Source organism: Choloepus didactylus, chromosome 1 (genome assembly GCF_015220235.1).
Source record: "Choloepus didactylus isolate mChoDid1 chromosome 1, mChoDid1.pri, whole genome shotgun sequence".
NCBI classification, from domain to species: domain Eukaryota; kingdom Metazoa; phylum Chordata; class Mammalia; order Pilosa; family Megalonychidae; genus Choloepus; species Choloepus didactylus.
This window is the reverse complement of record NC_051307.1, coordinates 59,139,956-59,161,467: the sequence shown is the minus strand read 5'-3', so window position 1 is coordinate 59,161,467 and position 21,512 is coordinate 59,139,956. Positions and strand designations below refer to the sequence as shown.

At 36.2% G+C, this 21,512-nt stretch overlaps 2 pseudogenes; both read right to left on the bottom strand.

The window, feature by feature from the left end:
* Positions 1-15,571: 15,571 nt before the first annotated feature.
* Positions 15,572-16,218, bottom strand: LOC119531618 (annotated as a pseudogene).
* Positions 16,219-18,297: 2,079 nt separating this feature from the next.
* Positions 18,298-19,264, bottom strand: LOC119531566 (annotated as a pseudogene).
* Positions 19,265-21,512: the final 2,248 nt, after the last annotated feature.

Genomic DNA, 21,512 nt, shown 5'->3' with positions numbered 1-21,512 from the left:
TACCCTTCAGGTACTGCTTCTCTCCATAAAAATTTTACAAAATCTTTGTCGGCTTTCTCTGCAGTTCAAGCAGGTCTAACCTATCAGAAGATGAAACTTTGCAAAACTTCCTGGGAAACTGAATGTTTCAGTTTGGTAAAGCTGCCAGAATGCAATATACCAGAAATACATTGGCTTTTATAAATGGGATTTATTAGTTACAAATTTACAGTTCTAAGGCCATAAAAGTGTCCAAAGTAAGGCATCAATAAGAGGATACTTTCAGTGAAGAAAGGCCAATGGCATCCATAACATCTCTGTCAGCTGAGAAGGCACATGGCTCGGGTCTGCTGGTCCTTTGTTCCTGGGTTGTGTCTCAAAATGGCTTTCTCCAAAATGTCTGTGGGCTTCTGTCTCCCTTACCTTTTCTCTCTCAGCTGCTGTGCATTCTTGCTTGTTCTCCAAGGATGTCTCTCTCCTAAGTGTCTGGGGGTCCTCTCTTAGCTTCCCTGTGGAAAAGTCTAGGTTTCATCTCTTAGCATAGCATCTCCAAATGTCTTTCTGTCTACATCTTTAAGTGTCTGGGTCTATGTCAGCTCCTGAGCTCTCTTAAGGTCTCTAGTAAACTATTTAAGACCAGGTCACATAACAACGGAAATAATCTAATCAAAAGGTTTCACCCCAATTGGTTGGGTCTCCTCTCCATGGAAACAACCTAAGCAAAGATCCCATCCACAATAGTTCTGCACCCACAAAATTGTATTAAAAGAAAATGGCTTTTCTGGGGTACATAGTAGTTTCAAACCAGGACACTGAATTTCCAGTCTTGCCTTCCAATGAAATGGCTCACTGTTTCCAAGTTCTGAAACACCTTCTTTAGCAAAGGGCTGTAAAGTTAAACTATGACATTAAGTCCTGTTCTCTGTTGACTCCCTTCCCAGAATCTCAGGAAGTTCTCTGTTAGAGCTGCTAGTGGTTCTCATCTCAGAGCTCACCATCTGGATAGGCTGAGAATTTTCCAAAAGATAAATTGCTAGTTTCTTTGTGCTTAACAGTTCAATCCTCAGTTTATCTCTCTTTACTCTCTTGTTTCACCATAAGCTGCAAGAGAAACCAAACTTTTCCTTCTATACTTAGCTTGGAAATCTCTTCAGTTCAATATCCAAGTTCTTCATTTCCAAGTTCTGCCTTTCATCCAACTTTAAAACTAAATCTCACCAAATTCTCTTCCTCTTTATAATAAGGATTGCCTTTCCTCCAGTTTCCAAAAACACAGTTTCAGAAATAGCTTTAGCATCTGTTCCAGTTTGCTAATGCTTCACTGGAGGATGGCCAATGGCATCTGGAAAACCTCTGCTAACTGGGAAGGCACATGGCTGGAGTCTGCTCCAAAGTTCTGGTTTCAATATGGGTTTCTCCCAGGACATTCCTCTCTAGGCTGCACTTCCTCAAAAGTGTCACACTTAGTTTCTCTTGGGGTGTTTGTCCTCAGTTTCTCCAGAGCAAGAGTCTGCTGTCTTTCATCTGCAGCTCCTCTCTCAGCTTCTGTGCATTCTTCAAAGTGTCCCTCTTGGCTGTAGCAAGCTTGCTCCTTCTGTCTGAGCTTATATAGTGCTCTAGTAAACTAATCAAGGCCCATGCTGAATGGGCAGAGCACATCTCCATGGAAAGATTCCAATGAAAGATCTCACCCACAGTTAAGTGATCACATCTCCACAGAGACATCCAATCAAAAGTCTCCAACCCAATCAACATCAATCAATTTCTATAAAGTAGCTATCAATTTCTGGTTTCTTTGAAACCAAGAGTTCATTTCTCAGGTTATCTCTGTCATCTCACATTTTACTATAAGCTGCAAGTAAAAGCCAGGCTACTTCTTTTATATTTTGCTCGGAGATCTCATCAGCTAAATATTCCAGGTCATCACTTTCAAATTCTGCCTTCCATCCAACACCAGGACTCAGTTTTGCCAAATTCTCTGCCACTTTAAAACAGGGATCACCTTTCTTCCAGTTTGCAACAACACATTCATCATTTCTGCTCAAGGCCTCATCAGAAGTATCTTCAGCACCCATATTTCCACAAACAGTCTCTTCAAAGCATCTTAGGCCTTTTCTATCAAGCTCCTCATAGTTCTTCCAAAATCTTCCCCTTATCCATTTAAAAAGCCATTCCAACATGTTTGGCATTTGCAAACTCAGCAGCACCCCACTCCTGGTACCAAAAATCTGTTCTAGTTTGCTAATGCTGCCAGAAAGCAAAACACTTGAAATGGGCTGCCTTTTATAAAAGGGGGTTTATTTGGTTACACAGTTTTAGTCTTAAGGCTATAAAGTGTCCAATGTAATGCATCAACAATCGGATACCTTCACTGGAGGATGGCCAATGGCATCCAGAAAACATCTGTTAGCTGGGAAGGCATTTGACCAGTGTCTTCTCCAAGTTCTGGTTTCAAAGTGGCTTTCTTCCAGGATGTGCCACTCTAGGCTTCAGCTCCTCAAAAATGTCACTCTTATTTGCTCTTGGGGCATTTGTCCTCTCTTAGCTTTTCTGGAGCAAAAGTCTGCTTTCAAAGTCCATCTCCAAAATGTCTCTGCAAGCTGAAGCTCCTCTCTCAGTTCCAGTGCATTCTTCAAAGCATCCCTTTTTGCTTTAGCTCCTCTTCAAAATGCCACTCTCAACTGCACTGACTTCCTTCTGTTTGCCGGCTCATTTATATGGCTCCAGTGATTTAATTTAGACCCACCCTGAATGGGTGGGGTAACATCTCCTTGGAAATTATCCGATCAGAATTATCACCCACAATTGGATGGGGTGCATCTCAACAGAAACCCTCAAAGAATTGCAATCTAATCAACAGTGATACATCTGCCCACACAAGATTACATCAAAGATAATGGCATTTTGGGGGACATAATCCATTCAAACTGGCACAGAGATACACAGGGTTAGGGATTTTTTTCTTTGGAAGATATGAGAATGCTCTCATATTAACTGTAGTTGTGAATGCATAAGTATGTTATTATACCAAGAGACATTGATTGTACGCTTAGGATAGATTGTATGGTATGTGAATAAAACTGTTAAAAAAGGTAATAATGGGAGAAAGAGGTTTGGGATGTTTTAGATTTTCTTTTTGGAGTAATGAAAATTTTCTAAAATTGATTGTGGTGATGAATGCAGAACTGTATGATGATACTGTGAGCCATTGATTGTATACTTTGGATGGATTGTATGGTGTGTGAATTTCTCAATAAAATAGCACTTAGAATACTTACTGGATGCAGTCAAGGCAGTGCTGAGAGGGAAATGTATAGACCTGAACACCTGAATTACAAAAAAAAAAGAGCCAAAATAAAAGACCTAATTGCATAGTTGGAGGAACTAGAAAAAGAACAGCCGATTGTTCCCTGAGCAAGCAGAAAGAGTGAAATAACAAAGATTGGAGCAGAAATAAATGTAATTGAGAACAAAATTATAGTATAAAGTATCAATAAAACCAAAAGTTGTTTGTTTGAGATCAATAAAGTTGACAGACCCTTAGCTAGAATGACAAAAAAGGGAGAAAATGCAGATAAGATCAGAAATGAGAGGGGAAACATTACTACTGACCCATAGAAATAAAAATGATCATAAGAGTATATGATGAACAACTGTATACCAACAAATTAGACAACTTAAATGAAATGGACAATTTCTTAGAAACATACAAGCAATCTACACTGACTCTAGGAAAAAAAAATAGAAGACCTCAACAAACAAGTCACAAGTAAGGTAATTGAATCAGTAATCAAAAACATTCCAACAAAGAAAAGCCCAGGACCAGAGGCATCACAGTTATATTCTGCCACTCATTCCAAGAAGACATAATATCAATCCTGCTCAAGCTTCTAAAAATTGAAAAGGAAGGAACACTACCTAACTCATTCTATGAAGCCAAAATTACCCTAATTCGAGAGCCAGATAAAGATGCTACAAGAAAAGAAAATTATAGGCCAATCTCTTTAATGACTACAGGTGCAAAAATCCTCAAGAAAATACTTGCAAATTGAATCCAACAAGATAGTAAAATTATACACATGATCAAGGAGATTGTATCCCACATATGCAAGGTAGTTTAACATACAAAAATCAATTAATGTAATACACCACATTAACAAATAAAAGGGGGAAACACACATGATCATCTCAATTGATGTAGAAAAGGCATTTGACAAAATCTGGCATCCTTTCTTGATTAAAAAAAACTTGAATTTTGTAATTAAAAGGAAACTTCCTCTATATGAAAAAGGAAATATATGAAAATCCCACAGCTAACATTGTACTCAATGGTGAAAGACTGAAAGATTTCCCTCTAAGATCCAGAACAAGACAAGGATTCCCACCGTCAACTATTATTATTCAGCATTTTGCTAGAAGTTCTAGCTAAAGCAGTTAGGGAAAAGAAAGAAAGAAAGAGAGAGAGGGAGAGAGAGAGGGAGGGAGGGAGGAAGGAAGGAAGAAAGAAATCCAAATTGGAAAGGAAGAAGTAAACTTTCACTATTTGCACAAGACATGATCCTATGTTTAGAAAGTCCTGAAAACACTGCTAGAGCTAATAAAAGAGTTCCATAAGGTGGCAAGAAGCAAAATTAACATGCAAAAATTAGTAATGTTTCTATACACTATTAATGCACAATCTGAGGAGGAAATCAAAGAAAAAATTCTATTCACAATAGCAACTGAAAAATCAAATATCTAGGAATAAATTTAACCAAAGGTGTAAATTACCTGTTGTGCCAGTTTGGATTATATTGTCCCCAAAATGCCATTTTCTTTAATGCAATCTTGTGGGGGCAGATGTATTAGTGTTGATTAGGTTGGAATCCTTTGATTGTTTCCATGGAGATGTGACTCAATCAACTATGAATGAGACCTTTGATTGGTTGTTTCCATGGAGGTGTTATCCCACCCATCCAGGGTGGGTCTTGATTTAATCACTGGAGCCCTATGAAAGAACTCACAAACAGAAGGATCTTAGAGCAACTGAGAGAGAGATTTTGGAGAGCAGCTCAGAGATAGTTTTGTAGGTGGCTGCTGAAATCAGATTTTGCTGACACTTTGGGAATGCTAGCCCAGTGTTTGCTCCAGAGCAGCTAAGAGAGGACAAAACACCCCAAGAGCAACATTTTGAAGAAAGAACTGAGCTGAGAGAGGAGCTGGAACATGATCCAGGATCAGCAGATGTGAGCCACATGCCTTCCCAACTGACAGAGGTTTCCTGAATGCCATTGGCCTCCCTTCAGTGAAGGTATACTCATGTCATTGCCAGAAGTTGGACATTTTTATTGCCTTCAGACTACAAATTTGTAACCAAATAAACCCCCTTTATAAAATCCAATCCATTTCTGGTATTTTGCATAACAGAAGCATTAGCAAACTGGAACACCTGTATACAGAAATCTAAAAAAATATATATTGCTAAAAGAAAGCAAAGAGGACCTATATAAATGGAAGGGCATTCTGTGTTTGTAGTTGGAAGACTAAATATCATTAAAATGTCAATTATTCCCAAATTGATTTACAGATTCAATGCAATACCAATAAAAATTCCAACAGCCTACTTTGCAGAAATGGAAAAGCCAATTATCAAATTTATTTGGAAGGATAAGGGCCCCCAAGTAGCAAAACTATCTTTAAAAAGGAAAAGGAAGTTGAAGAACTCATGCTTCCTAACTTTAAAACATATTGCAAAACTACAGTGTTCAAAACAGCATGTTACTGGCATAAACATAGTCATATTGATCAATGGAATTAAAATGAGAGTTCAGAAATATATCCTCACACCTATGGTCAATTAATTATTTTTTTTGGGGGGGTGATCATTTCATTTTTGACAAGCCTCCTAAATCCACTCAACTGGGAAACAATATTCTCTTCAATAAATGGTGCTGGAAGAAGAGGATTTGTATATTGAAAATAATGTAAGTGGAACCCTATCTCACACCATATACAAAAATTAATCAAAATGAAAAAAAGACATAAACAAAAGAGCCAGGGCCATAAAACTCCTAGAAGATAATGTTGTGAAGCATTTTCAAATCTTCTGGTAGGCAGTAGTCTCTTAGACCTTACACCCAAAATACAAACAATGAAAGAAAAACTAGATAAATGGTACTACCTCAAAATTGAATACTTTTATGCTTCAAAGAACTTGGTCAAGAAGGTGATAAGGCAGCCTACTCAATGGGAGTGTATATTTGGAAACCACATATCCAATAAGGGTTTAATACCAGAATATATTAAAAAAACCTACAACTCAACAAAAAAAGACCAACTACCCAACTAAAAAATGGACACAAGACTTGCATATACACTTTTCTAAAGAAGAAAAACAAATGGCAAAAAAAAACATATGAAAAGATGCTCAACATCACTAGCTATTAGGGAAATGCAAATCAAAATTACAATGAGATATCAGTTCACATCTAATATAATAGCCACTATTATAAAAATAGAAAACTACAAGTGTTGAAGGGGTGTGGAGAAATAGGAACACTTATTCACTGCTAATGGGAATGTAGAAGGGTACACCTGCTGTGGGATATAGTTTGGTGGTTCCTCAAGAATCTAAGTATAGAATTTCCATATGATCCATTAACTCTGCTATTAGGTATATATACTCAGAAGAACTGAAAGCAGGGGTACAAAAAGACATTTTCATACTGATGATCCTAGTGTCATTATTCACAATTGACAAAAGATGGAAATAGCCCGAGTCCATCAACTGATGAATGGATAAATAAAATGTGTGTACATACAATGGTATATTATTTCAGCTGTAAGAAGTGAAGACTTGATGCATGTGACAACGTGGTTGAATCGTGAGGACAGAATTTTTAGTGAAATAAGCTAGACACAAAAGGAGAAATATTGTATGATCTCACTGTTATGAACTAATTATAATAAGCAAGCTCATAGAATTAGAATCTAGAATGTGAGTTACCATGAGGTTGATTGGAGTTATAAAATGGGGAGTTGATGCTTAACTTGTACAGAATTTCTGTTTAGGCTGTGTAAAAGTTTGGACATGGACGGTATTATTGTGTATGTAATTAACAACATTGAACTGTATAGTAAATATGGTTAAAAGAGGAAACTTTAAGGTGCATTTATAAAAGGTAAAACATAAGACTGTACATCACAGTAAACCATACTGTATCCAATAATAGTACAGGTATAAGAATATTCTTTCATGGGTAATAACAAATGTATGATACTAATAAAAGGTGGTAATAGGGTGGCATATGGGGAAAAAGACACCTAATGCAAATAATGGATTATAGATAAAACTATTTTAATAATATTTCATTAATAGTGACAAAGGTAACTATTGTTAAAAATAATACAATTATAAAAAAGTGCTGTCATCAATAGTAATAAATGTTCCACACTGACGCAAGGTGTTGGTGGCAGTTGGTGTACACTAATCCTGTATTTTATGCGTGATTGCTTTGTAAACTCACAACTTCTCTAATAAAGAAAAGATTTATGAAGATTTTACTCTGTACTGGTGATATAGAACACACACATCCCTCAAGGACTCTATGAGCTACTGCTCTTGTATTCAAATGGAAGGAACCCTCTGACATGGCTTAAGCAGAGAGAGGAATTTCCTTACTTCACCCAGCCACCTAGACCTGGATGTGGCTCCTGGACTTCAGGTAGCAGTGTTCCTTCTGTCTCCTGTCTCTGCATCTCTGCTTCACTTTTCTCTTCTTTCACATCCTTTTATTCAGTTTCTCAAACCATGGTAGAAGGCAGCCAGACACATCTGATTTTTTGTGATGCAGCCACATAGGAGACTGACACTCTCTCTCCTTCCCTGTAGAGTGCTCCCCCAGCCCCACTTGCCCAGTTAGTCCTTATTACAGACCGGATCAAGTCCCCCATAAAGACATGTTCAACTCCCAACCCCCAGTCCTGACTATGAAAACATTGGGAAACAGGATATTTGAAGATGATATTAGTTGAGGTGTGGCCAAACTTAATTCAATATACCTAGACTCCTTATAAGCAGAGGAGATTTGGACACAGTAGTAGGAGACAGACAGGTAGAGACAGTTACATGATGGAGGCAGAGATTGAATTATAGATTGCCAGGAAGCCACCACCAGCAGACATCAGAGAAAACATGATCCTGCCAACATCTCAATGTTGAACTTCTGTCCTCCAAAACCATGAGAAAATAAACTCCTTTGAGCCCACTGCCCCCCCCAAAAAAACACCCCAAAACGTTAATATTATTCAAATACTTCATACAATGATACTGAGGAAAGTTCCATACCCTTCTCCATTCTTTCCATCCCATTATAACCCCCATTAGATAACCAACTTTATTAGTTTCTAATTTATCATTCCTGTTTCTTTTTGCAATGTTTCTCCTTTCTTACACAGAAGTTTACATGCTATGGAACCTCTTTTGCATCTTGCTTTTTTCTCTTAACTGTATATCCTAGATATCACTCTGCATCAATTCAGAGAGCTCCTCATTGTTTTCAGTTGGATAATACTCTATACTTGGCACCTAAGCTTCAGCATTTAAGTAGTTTCCAATATTTTACAATTACAAATAATGCTGCATAAACTTATGCATAATGCTCTTTCCATTTATTGGAGGCATATCTTATATCTTCAGAGTAAATTCCCAGAGGTGGGATTGATGTGTCAAAATATAGATTCATAGGTGGTCCTGTTACCTATTACCGAATTCCTCTCCCCTGGAGCTCAAGATTTTAAACTCCATCAACAAGATATAAGAAAACATGCTTCCCTATCACTCCACCAATAAGTGTGTGGTTGAATGTTTGAATTTTTGCCAATCTCATAGGTAAAATATTATAAATCAGTGTAGTTTTAATCTGCCTCTCTTTCATGATGAGTTGAAGTGATCTTTTCATGAGCTCAGGTCATTATGTGGCCTTTTTTTATGAGTTGTTCATGTGTCAATTTCCTAATAGAACTTTCCCTCTGTTTTTTTTAATGATTAATAGATTTTTTATTAACACTCAAAGCTCTCCATCATTATCATAAGCAAATAATTGTTTCTCTAATGACTAATTACAGAAAAACTATCCAGGGCCTTATAGGATTTTTAGTGGGTACTAGGTTTGATGTATAACTTAGAGACTGGACATTATCTTGCTGGAATCATTTGGGCATGACTGATATTGAGAAACAGTAATTTATAAAGCGTTCTCTGAAGAGCTTTCTCAAACAGTAATCTCCCTGAAATTAAAATAGGAAATAAGATGTATGTTTATACTTCGTTTTAGCTGTAAATCACAATACACATCAACCTCACTTGAAATTTTATGATTTTGATGTTACTTTTGAAAAGGTGTTCAACAGACATTCAAAGCTCATTTTAAGATTATGAATTTGAGTGGTTGTATGTACAATAAAGTTGTTAACTCTCAGCATGAAAGTTTATCATACAACAAGCAAGAGATACTGTTTCAAACACAGTGTTAGTTTTGCTTTCTTGTTTCTTTCCAGCACTGATCATTCTAAGGCTTCATAAGCACACCCAGGGGTACAGCAGGACTGCTGATTTGGTCTCAAAAATCCCTCTTGGAGGAGCAGCATTTTTCCTTTTATGGAAGAAACTGCAATTTTATTTCCTCTGTTTCTTTTCTATTATGAAAAGAGGGCTAAATGGAATCCTAAGTTCTCATTTTCTGCTGGATGATTAAAATCTTCAGTTTTCAAAGTATCTTAGTCTCTTAAAATCTATTTGACATGAAGGAAAAACAAAAATCTTACTGAAGTATGCCTTATTCCATTCTTCTTTCTCCATTCTCAACATAAAGTCAAAGCAAAAATAGAGTCCCATAGAAATTTCAACATTGAATTTTTTAGGCTCTTATAAGTAGGAGTCAAAAAGCTTTATATAAATCAGTAGCCTCTGCATATATTTGTTAGGTCAGTAGAAACCATGATCTAACAGACTACTTGTATCAAAAGTCACCTTTCAAAAAGGTCCTACTTTTCTAGACTGTTGAGGTAGACAGGCAGTAAACAGATGACTCCCATTTGAGTTCATGAAAGCCACTTTACTGTAGTATATAAAAGATGATGATCAGAATCTCCAAAGATTTTTCAATCCCCAAGCACACACACGTATACACACAGTTACCAACACTCTCAACACTTCTGACAATTCAGAAAGCCTAAATACTTTCATAATTGAAGGCTAGAAGAAAAGTACCTTGAATTTAATTTTTTTAAAAACTTCAGTCTTCAATATTGAAAGTGCTAAGTTACTCCATTTTTCCATGAAAATAATAGAAAAATAAAATGTAAGGCATAAATGAAAAATAAAATAATAAATTGGAAAACATCCTGTTACTAAAGAGGTTTAAGAAAAACCATACATAGAGAAATGCATAGATAATATCTCAATTGAAGGAAAAACCTGTATGCACATAATGGCTCACCAAAGCATTTTTTGGTGATAAATAATAATTAAGAACAAATGAAATGTCCAGTAATAGATCTCTAAAATAGATTAGGAAATGATCAACTGATAAAATATTCAGCCATTAAAGATTATTATAACAATGGTTAAACAACATGGGAAAATGCATGAAATGTTAAACAAAATACAAAAGGTATTCTTGCTACATTTAAATAATATCCAGGTCTATTTTCAAAAACTACACAGGAACATGATTTAACATGCTGTCTCACTGTATTATGGGTATATATTTTTTTTTCCTTTATTGAAGAAACAAAACAACATGAAGTTTTTATTGTGGCTCTATATTAAGAAAAGAAAAAAAAAGGGAAACAATAATTTTTTTTGTTCCTGAGAAATGCACACAGCTGGCCTTGTCCAGAGATCAATTGGCCTCTACTTGGGAAGGTAGTTCTCTGACCAGCAGCCCAGTTCCCTTAAAAGGGATGCTTATGAACTGGACCAAAAGAAGGGAAGTCTGTTGGGGGCACAGGTGGCCAGCCAGATCAACTGTGGTTTAACCCCATCACTGATTTCATCAACTGGACCTAATTTTTCCATTTTGACACTTCTATACAATATAGATATATCTATGCTTGAAGACAAAATTTCACATCAAAGTCTATATTTCTGCCTTTAATCAACTTCAAGTACATTAATAATATTCCAATTCTTGATTAACAAATTTTTTTAAAAAAATGATAAAAAGGTATTAATTAACATGTGAACATAAATACTTAAAGACCATTCGGTAAGAACTACCAGAAATAATACTAAACAGAGGATTACTTACAAAAAAAAATTTCTGATCAGAAGTTGAATATTTCCATTTGTTTTTTTAAGTTTAATTTTATTGAGATTGTTCAGATACCACACAATTGTCCAAAGGCCCATGATACCATCATATAGCTGTGCATCCATCATCACAATTAATATTTTTCAATTTTTATAACATTTTAATTACTCCAGAAAAGAAGTAAAGACAAAAAAAATCCTCCCCTACCCCTAACCATACCCCCTCCAATGTTGACTCATAGTATTGGTATACTACGTTTGTTACTATTGATAAAAGAATGTTAAAATACTACTAACTGTAGTGCATAGTTTGCAATAGGTATCTTTTTCCCTATATGCCCCTCTATTATTAACTTCTAGTTATAGTGTCATACATTTGTTCTAGTTCATGAAAGAGATTTCTAATATTTGTAAAGTTAATCACAGATATTGCCCACCACAAGGTTTACTGTTTCATACATTCCCATCTTTTAACCTGCAACTTTCCTTCTGGTGACATATGTGACTCTAAGCTTCCCCTTTCCACCACATTCACACACCATTCAGCACTGGTAGTTATTTTCACAATTTGCTACCGTCACCTCTGTCCATTTCCAAACACTTAAGTTGAAGCTCGTTGACCATTCTGCTCAAAATAAGCAACTGCTCCTCATTCTTTAGCGTCATCCTATATACCCTGATAACTATATTTCATGTCTATCAGTTTAGATAGTATAATTAGTTCGTATCAGTGAGACCATGCAATATTTGTCCTTATGTGTCTGGCTTATTGCACTCAATATAGTGCCCTCAAGGTTTCTTCATCAACCCATTTTTTTTTTTTTAAGACAGTTTTGTTCACACACCATACATTCCATCCTGAGTAAACAACTGGTTCATGGTATAGTCTCATATTTATGTATTCACCACCATCACCACTATCTATATAAGGACATCTCCATTTCTTCCACAAAGAAGGCGGAAGAATCAAAGAAGGTAGAGAGACAAAAGAAAAAAAGAAAAAAAAAAACATGACAGCTAAAAAGCAGCAAAAGGAAAGATAGAATTAAACTAAAGTAGAATAAAAGAGTCAGACAACATCACTAATGTCAGGAGACCCATACCACTCCCTTATGTCCCCCTCTTACAGACATTTAGCTTTGGTGTATTGCCTTAGTTACATTAAAAGAAGCATAATACAATGTTTCTGTTAACTATAGTCTCTAGTTTGCATTGATTGTATTTTCCCCAATACCAGACTATTTTTAACACATTGCAAGGTTGACATTCATTTGTTCTCCCTCAGGTAAAAACATATTTGTACATTTTATCACAATTATTGAGCACTCTAGGTTTCACTGAGTTATACAGTCCCAGTCTTAATCTTTCCTCTTTTCTTCTGGTGTCTCACACACTCCTAACCTTCCTCTTTCAACCATACTCACAGTCATCTTTGTTCAGTGTACTTACATTGCTGTGCTGCCATCACCCAAAATTGTGTTCTAGATCTCTCACTTCTGTCTTTTCCTATCTGTCTGTAATGCTCCCTATAGCATTTCCTGTAGAGCAGGTATCTTGCTAACAAACTCTCTCGTTTCCTGTTTGTCAGAGAATATTTTAAACTCTCCCTCATATTTGAAGGACAGTTTTGCCAAATATAGAATTCTTGATTGATGTTTTTTTCTTTCATATCTTAAATATATCACATCACTTCCTTCTTGCCTCCATGGTTTCTACTGAGAAATCCAAACATAGTCTTATCAAGCTTCCTCTATTATTGCTTCTGACCCTTTTCTCTTCTCTTCTCCTTCTGGGACACCCATGACACCTACATTCATGCACTTCATGTTGTCCTTCAATTCCCTGAGATGTTGCTCATATTTTTCCATTCTTTCCCCTATCTGTTCTTTTGTGTACGCACTTTCAGGTGTCTTGTTCTCCAACTTCTGAGTGTTTTCTTCTGTCTCTTGAGATCTGCTGTTGTATGTCTCCATTGTTTCTTTCAGCTCTTGTGCTGTGCCTTTCATTTCCATAGATTCTGCCGGTTGTTTCTTCAAACTTTTGATTTCTACCCTATGTTCGCCCAGTGCTTTCTTTATAGCCATCTCTTTTGCCATATCTTCCCTGAACTCAATGATTTGATCTAGCATATTTCTTTGAAAATCTTTAATAGATTATTTCATTAAAGTGAAACAATCTCTCCAATGTATGATTGAAGTGTAAGTTTGTTCCTTTGACTGGGCCATATCTTTGTCTTGCTTAATGTACACTGTAGTTTTCTGTTACCTAGGCATCTGGTTTCCTTGGTTACCACAATCTGGTTTTCCCACACCAGAACAGGCTCAGGTCTCAGAAGGGGGCAATATTCAGTATCAGATTTCTCTGAGGGTGTGTCTTAGATTGACACACACTGTGAGGCCTCTAGCCACTGTGCTTTTCCTAACCTGCTCAGCAGGTACATCTGTCAGCCTGTCACTCCAGACTGGTATGAGAAGGTGTGGTCCCCTTAGTTTCTCTTTTGGCTGTTTTCTCCCAGGCTCTGGGGTCTGGTTCTGAATGGAAGGCCAGTAGTAAAGCTGGGCACCACCTCCTTCCTCTTAGGTTAGATACACCCTCTAGGGAGTTACCATCTGCACTTGAATCGGTTCTTTGTATCTCTGACTCTGCTATCTCCACCCTTGTCTGGGTCTAAGCGCTGTGAACTGAAAATAGCTGAAATTTTCTCCACTGAGCTGCTCAGTTTGAAAGAGAGAGAAAGGGACAGAAAGTCCTCTTTTAGAGCCAGTGCACTGCCCCTCAGTTTCACCCATTAGCCAAAGGTAACACCTGGTTTCTGTGTTACCTGGGACAGGGGAGTCTTCTAGCTCTTTCAGGTCAGTCATCACTAAAAGCCTCTTTCTGCTTGTTGGGGATTTGTAGCTTGTATTCAGCAGTCCACATTTGCTAATTAAAATCCAAGTTGGAGCTGGACTGAGGTATATTTGCTTGCTCAGAAAGTGCTGCATTCTGTTACAGTGGGGTTTTCTGGCCATTGGGGTAGGGGACTCCCAGTGTGGTTCCACAGTTGTTACTCACAGATTTTATGCTGCAATCTCAGGCATCCCTCCTGTGCCAGTTTGAATGTATTATGTTCCCCAAAATGCCATTATCTTTGATGCAATCTTGTGTGGGCAGTTACATATTATTGTTGATTAAGTTGGTACATTTGGATTAGGTTGTTTCCATGGAGATGCACCCCACCCAACTGTAGTTGATAATTCTGATTGGATAATTTCCATGGAGGTGTGGCCCTGCCCATTCAGCTTGGGCCTTGATTAGTTTACTAGAGCACTATGTAAGCTCATACCAAAGGAGCAAGCTTGCTACAGTCAAGAGGGACACTTTGAAAAATGCACAAGAGCTGAGAGAGGAGCTTCAGCTTACAGAATATTTTGGAGATGATCTTTGAGTGCAGACTTTTGCTCCAGAGAATCTAAGAGAGGACAAATGCCCCAAGAGCAACTAAGAATGACATTTTTGAGGAGCTGAATCCTAGGGAGGAACACCCTGGGAAAAAGCCATTTTGAAACCAGAACTCCAGAGCAGATGCCAGCCATATGCCTTCCCAGCTAACATAGCTATTTTGGGTGCCATTGGCCATCCTCCAGTGAAGGTACCCAATTGTTGATGTTACCTTGGACACTTTACGGCCTTAAGACTGTAACTATGTAACCAAATAAACCCCCTTTATAAAAGCCAATCCATGTCTGGTGTTTTGCATTCCAGCAGCACTAGAAAACCAGAACACCTCTCAGTCTAGGTTTGTGTAGGACGTGTGAACAGTCACGGTTGTTCCCCAGCAGTTATTCCAGGTTATTTGCTAGTTGTTCCTAGTTGTTCCAGGGGACTAACTAACTTCCATTCCTCTTTATGCTGCCATTCTGCATTGGGTTTTACAGTTAAATAACTGGGCAAAAGACTGGACTTCCTACAACTGCAATAAAACAGAATTGTAAAGGCTTTCCTACAGGCTCCATGAGTATAGGGATGGGATATTTTTTATGGGTTTTGTCATGACAATTATAACCTCTTAGCTACTTTAGCTCTCTAAAGAAAATGTTCACCAAAAGACTAAATCATACAAAGCATTCAATATTTTCAAACAGTTGCCTACTTAAATGGTTAAAATGTGAAATTATAATATTGAGTTCTGTTTGTGAAATATCTCAATAAGCAATATGTAGAACAGTTACAATACAGAAGCTTATTAGTATGCTGCAGATTCTACACTGTTGCAAAAAGAGTCATAAAGAGCTTTACATACTCAGGGTAATGATTGATTCATTTCTTGCAAGTCATATATCTTTCACTTACATTCTCTTAATTGATTACATTCCAAATAGCTTTTAGATAGTCAGTTCTGACATTTTATACAGAAGGTAATAAGCATGCTCCCATACATCAGTTCTCAGCAGTGGAATAAGACCTGTCATTCCTTGCAATGGATCCTGTTTAGAACAAGCAGCAGTCTGTAAGTGTCCCTGTTTCTTGTCCAAGCCAAGTCAACTCTAACCTGAATTTCGAATGCCAACAGATACAGCTGTCAATCTTTAAATTTATCAAAGGAACCAAAGTCACACCTGATGCCTTCTGGGAATTCCCCTTTGGGTTCTCTACCACCATTAGGTTTGTCCAGAAAATAGTTTTATTGATATAGCATTCACTGTTGGACTTCAGCATGGGCTGAAGACCTACTTCACTTGTAACATAACCCTTTGCCAGTGCCTCTTTATATTTTTCCTCAGTAGCATTCAAGTTATTCACATATATGGTGTGGTGTTTGCTGTGGTGCAGTGCATGATCTGTGTGTTGTGGAGTTCCAGAGTGCCATAATCATAAGGTAAATCATGGAGGCCATGCTTTTGCCCCCAAACTCCCAAAGCTGGTACCAGCTTCCTGCTCGTGCTGTGTGCCACTCAGAACAGCATGCTGCAAGTGCACAGACCACCTTCGCAGGTCCTATGCAGAACAGGTGCTCAAGCCAGTTTTTAATAGTTTTTTTTTTTTTAATTGGGAATATTCTCCCTTTCTATGTGATTCTCTGTGATTCTGCATTACACTTGAGCAATGAAGCTCTATCCAAATTAACCCTCTTCTCCTGTGCTGTGGCTTGACCTGGTCACCCACCTGCTACCTCCAGCTGCCAAATAGCTTCACCAGAGAATTCACTGGAGAGGAAGTGGCATCCTTACAGGCACTCATCAGAGGGGGGATGCTATGGAGCTGCAGAATCATGCTGTCATCTCCAGTTTCATCCATGATGAGATTGGTCCTGTTCTGGAACTCTGTATTCTTGAGCTGAACATCTCCTGCTATTCCTGGTACAGGTGAACCATGCCAAAAGCTGGGCTCTGGAGTCAGCAAATCTCCATGTGTTTGGCATCCACATATGGTGACATGTGGAATGGGAACTCCACCTCTTCCCCAATGTGGGTCAGGATGGGTTCACCAGGGCCTACTAACTTGACCACTTCTAGAACAGAGAAGCCAGAACAGCTGCTAAAATCAGCCATCAAATATAATTTTTATTATACTTGATGGCTGCTAAAATCAGCCATCAAATATAATTTTTATTATACCTCATTGTAGGTCAGGAATCTAAACTATTCAACTGAGGGAAGTGGGGCATTCTACTAGCTATCTGGCTTGTTTTCTTGAAGGAGTAATTGTCACGAAAAACTGTGACTGTACTAGATTAAGAAACACACAAGACCCATTACAACCAGGTATGGTGTGTGGTCCTGGACTGGTTACTGGTTTGAATCAGCCAGGTACAAATGTTATTTCTGGGATAGTTATGTAAATGTGAATATGTTCAGAGTATTAAATGAAATGAAATGTTACTGCAATGGAATCTTTGACAAAAAAAGAAGCAAGTTTCAAAAACATGTTGTACACTATGATCTAACTTAACAAAAACATACACATTTGCCTAAATGTGCAGTGAAAAATATCTGAAAGGAAATACACCAAATAGTTGATGGTAATTTCTGTATTATGGGAGTAGATGACTTCTAATTTTTTTGTTTGATTTCCTAATTTTTAATAATGTGTATGTGCAGCTTTGGTGATAAAGGATATTTTAAAAATATTAAAAAATGACTAAAGACATGCATACATTTGGAAGTTAATACAAATAATACATATTTTTTCTTTCATTTTGTACTTTTTGTGTTTGATACCTTTTGTTCAGATACTTGCACAGGATCTACATATTTCTGCTGTTGAAATGAATGTAAAAATATTTTGCATTGGAACAGTGTCTGTTAGGAATACTTTTAATAACAAACAAAATGAGTAATAGCATCAAAGGAACAAACCGTTGATTTAATTGATATGTTCAGGAATTTGCAATGTCATGCATCATGGTCAATGATTCAAACTAGGTGAAAACATTTAAATCCATGAGGATTTCAAAATTAGTAACATCCTTTTTAACAACAGATTGAGAAATATGCATAATAAGGGTATAATTTTTCAGAGTTTGAGAGTATAAATATCTAAGGATTCCTAATTTGAGAACACAAATTATGCATGAATCCATAATTCAAACATAATAACTAGAACATAAATAAAACTGAGATTCAAATTCAAACCTCAGTTGACATTTTATAGATGTGTTAGTTAAGAAAAGATTAATATTAGAGAACTTAGTATGTGTCTGAATTTGTACGATTAGGGATTCCATATATTTGTCAACCATAATAAATTTATATTTTCTTCCATTGTTAGTTTTTGTTGAGTTTGTTGAACATCGTAATTAATTACTCTCTGTCACAATTTGTGACCACAGGAGTAATCATATTCTCATTCTGATGGACTCTAATAACGTAGATTTTGAAATATATCTCAGTAGAAACCCTCCATTCTGAAATTATATATCCATTTATACATTATTTGACTTACACATCATCATATTTTACCTATTTAATATTTACATAAAAATTGTCATTTTCCATTTTCTCCTAATCTCCCTTACTTTGACAAGTGTTTTTATCATGTTAAAATCAGTTTGCTACAGGGGGTGATAATTGCTTCAGAATGTTATGAGACTTATTCTTCATAATTCTTTTCATAACATTTATTACTTCCTTATTTCTCAGACTATAAATAAAAGGGTTTAGTAAAGGAATTACTAGAGTATAAAAAATAGCAACAACTATATCTTTATCTTCTTCTTTAACTGAACTTGGTTGACCATACACAAAAAGAAGAGAACCATAGAATATTGAGACAGAGAGAAAGTGGGATGCACAAGTTGATAAAGCTTTGCCTCTTCTTCCTTTGGATTTCATTTTGAAAATAGTGTAAAGGATGCAGAGGTAAGTGATTACAACTATGGTAATAGTAAAGACTTGAATTGACCCTGCAAATATAAGTAACATCAGTTCATTGATGTAGGGGTCAACACAGGAAAGACTGTATAATGGAAAAACATCACAAAAAAAGTGATTGATTTGATGAGAACCACAGAATTTTAACCTAAACAGAAACCCTATATGAATCATGGGATGCAAGTTTCCACCTATATAGGCTCCTGTGAGCATTTGAATGCAGAGTTTCTTTGACATCCTGGTGTGGTACTGCAGTGGGCTGCATATCGCCACATATCGGTCATAAGCCATTGCTGCCAGAAGAAAGCAGTCTGTAGTTTCAGCAAGGCAGAAAATAAAATTGTGCCATGCATTCATAGAGAGAAATCATTCTGTCTTTTGAAAAGAAGTTCTCTAACATCTTGGGGGTAATAGCACAAGAACAGCAGGAATCCATCAGAGCCAGGTTACCCAGAAAGATGTACATCGGTGTGTGAAGACGATGCTCCATGTAAATCAAAGCAACCAAACCAAGATTCCCCACCATAGTGATCAGATACATGGCAAAGAACATCACAAACAGAAGGGTCTTCAACTCTGGTCGATCTGTAAATCCTGTAAGGATAAATTCAGTTGTCCTTGACTGGTTAGCTTCGGTCATCTCAACCTTCTCTGTTGAGATAGGAATTATGAAGAAATAAGATTCTAATATGGAGTATGTCTTATTTTCTTTCAAATTCCCTTTTGTACAACAGGCAGAGGAGCTTCTTCAATCATTCTCTGTTTTCTTTCAAATACAGGCGGAATTACTTCTAGGGAACATTATTTCCTCTAAAATTCAGCTGTATGACCTCAAGCTCCAAGGTCAGGATACACAGGAATATTTTGATAATTACAAAGAGAGTCATACCACAGTAAACATTTTCTGGGTGAATATATATGATGATAGTGTACAAATCTAGAGTACACATATTTGGTTCAGTATTTCCAAATAATTTCAGTGTCAGTTTTTGTTTTGAATATCCTTATAGTATACTTATAAAAAAATTATACTTTATATGTATTTTTCTATTGAGAAAACATTTTTCATTTCTATACCATTGGAATTATGTTCAAAAATTGCATAGATGTGTTAATTTATATATCTTAGGAAGTACATAAAGAGTACTCAGGATGAAGGTGAAGACTTCATCTTTAATGAAACTTGCCTTGGAAATCTTGGGAAATAAATATCCACATATTTATTTTTTAAGTAATTTGCATATATCACTTTCATGTTTATATCACTCATTGTGGAACTTTTTCCTGCTAAGCAGAGCAAATTCTCTGAGACTGCTTGTAAATAAAATATTTATCTGAATACACATATCTTCCTTTAAGGATAGACTTGATGTTCTAATTATTAGATTGTGGCAAAACCCTAAAAATGGTGAGTAAATTCTGACATTTTATAAATATAAAATATATTATTTGATTACTCATTTAAGCTCACATTCCCTTGATCATTTCTAGATCAATTTATCTTTAATGGAGTTCAATGACCATAATTTCCTGATATTGACAGAAGCAACATTCTGCTTCCAGAAAAACTCTACAAACTTTAGTATCTCTAAGATAAATTCAAATTCCATCAGGTGTCATTTAAAATTCTCTCCAACTTTATCCACCTCCGTCTTCATTTCTCACATTCACCTATAGCATTTCCAGCTTTGTTACTCATTGCTCAATGCGATCTTATAAATATCCAGGGTAACAGAAAAATGGAAGAAATGAATCAATTCAGATAAAATAATGACACCTGTATTTTTAAAAATGGTGTATTTTGGATAATTTCCTTTGTAGTGTGTTTCTTCAAAGTTAGAAATCTCAATTCGCAGGCATCAAAGAAATGGCTTAGAATCATTGTAGGATCTGAATGAATACAAGTTCACTTGCCATGGTTGATCAGAATAGAGATAGGATTTCAATCATTCTGCCTTTTCATTACCATTTATTAGGTTTTTTAAAAGATGTATGTTATCATTAACCTCAAATGCCTGAATATAATAAGGAAATGGGCATGGATTTATAGATGAGAGTAATGTAGACTATTCTAGATTACTTTGGGTATATAAAACATGCTTGATGGTTGAAAAGATCAATGTGGTCTGGAGTATTTAGTTAAAATTTTGTTAAGTTACATTATAAGCAAACTATTCATCAAATACAGGATAGAAATAATTTTGATATTTGGTCAAGAACAATGGGAATAATAGCACTGACAGAATCAGTATTTGTAGAAATGAATATGGTACTGGGGTAGACTTTTTCTAAAGTATATATAGTTTGTGAATTAATAAATAAAGTAAGCTTCCCTTTATTTTTAATAAGTAATTTGCATATATCACTTTCATGTTTATATCAGTCCTTACAAAAGAGAAAATTCAGCTCTATGACCTCAAGCTCCAAGGTCAGGATACATAGGAATATTTTGATAATTACAAAGAGAGTCATTTTCCAATCCTTACAAAAAGAGAAAATTCCTTTAAATCTTGTTAGAGTGTTTAGGAACAAATTTATATTTTCTTTACAAGTCTATCTTCTCTTATTATTAAATGATGCATTAGGAGATATTATCTAGAGATGTTAATCATGAAAATTTTATACTCAGAACTGGTTAATTTTTCCACAATCTAAGCATCTATCTAAAGGCTCTGGCTAAATATTATCTATTTATTTATTTTGTAACATTAGATATAAACCATTTACTCACTCAAATTAGAAATAACTTTCAATGCACATGTCATAGTTTATCAGAATAGAGATAGATCAGTGTCACTGATTCTTTACCCTGTGAGTGAACACTGTTGCCAAGTCCTACAAATCTCTCTTTGCAATACGTCTGCTGCTGATACCTAGACCCCCATATG